The 1,163-nt window shown below is 37.7% G+C and overlaps 1 pseudogene across 1 annotated transcript; it reads left to right on the plus strand.

Annotated features, from left to right (window-relative positions):
* The first annotated feature begins 678 nt into the window (after positions 1 to 678).
* Positions 679 to 944, plus strand: LOC105824593 (annotated as a pseudogene). The gene has a single exon (XR_001138213.1). The product of XR_001138213.1 is annotated as an acyl-CoA-binding protein pseudogene (transcript).
* The last annotated feature ends 219 nt before the right edge of the window (positions 945 to 1,163 follow it).

A 1,163-nucleotide genomic window follows, 5' to 3' on the forward strand; every position in this document is an offset into this window, starting at 1 on the left:
ACATGCCAAAGGTCAAACACCTAAAAAGGATGAAGCCCAGGTTTTCTACTACATCCACCACAACAGTTACGTTTTTCCCATTTAGTCTCTAATGTTATAAACAAAATAAGGATCTCTGATATTAATGAATGTTAAATTGATAATGATAGTGTCTTAGGATATTTTTAACTGGGCTCTGAAATATCAAGTGAAAGTTTGAAAATTTTGAGGCACTATTTTAAATTATTGTATATAATAAAAATTAGTTCAAATATTGTACTTTAGCAAGGTGAATATACATTTTATATTTTATATACCCTGGTGTATGTGCTAGCATCATGCTTTACTTCCAATTAATTTTACTTAATGAAAAATTAAAATTTTAATTTGTAAAAAATGCTTAGTGGAAATATGCTATTGACCTATACATTATAGAGGCCAAAATCTTCTGTCCAGAACTCTAGTATTGCAACTGAATTTCTGACCAAATTCTTTAGGCAATTAAAAACATTTTTCTCCCTCTTAAGGATACATATTCCCTCATGCTTGTGGTAATGCTGTGCTCTCTATCCATGATAAAGTGATAATAACATGGACACATCAACATCAGGTACGGGATATAATTCTTTAAAATGTTCAATCAGGCCACTTCCTGCTCCTCACCGCGTCCGCGAGCCTGGGATTTGTACCGCCCTGCCGGGATGTCCCAGGCTGAGTTTGAGAAAGCTGCCGAGGAGGTTAAGCACCTCAAGACCAAGCCAGCAGATGATGAGATGCTGTTCATCTACGGCCACTACAAACAAGCGACTGTGGGCGATGTAAATACAGAACGGCCTGGGATGTTGGACTTCAAAGGCAAGGCCAAGTGGGATGCCTGGAATGAGCTGAAAGAGACTACCGAGGAAGATGCCATGAAAGCTTACATCAACAAAGCAGAAGAGCTAAAGAGAAAATATGGAATATAAGAGACTGGATTTGGCTGCCAACCATGCATTAACCTAACCTGATACGATGCCTTGTTTTTCCTAATACTGTGGATGATGTGAAATAATGAAAACAGCCAGGTGACCCAGTTCCTCAAGGCTGTTCAGGATACGGCTCTAACGGATTAGGGGCTAAAATGATTACTGACTTTTCCCAAGTAATTTTTATCTGAGATCAATTAAAAGTGTATTTGTTACTTT

Source organism: Propithecus coquereli, unplaced genomic scaffold (assembly GCF_000956105.1).
Source record: "Propithecus coquereli isolate 6110/MARCELLA unplaced genomic scaffold, Pcoq_1.0 Scaffold75, whole genome shotgun sequence".
Taxonomy (NCBI): domain Eukaryota; kingdom Metazoa; phylum Chordata; class Mammalia; order Primates; family Indriidae; genus Propithecus; species Propithecus coquereli.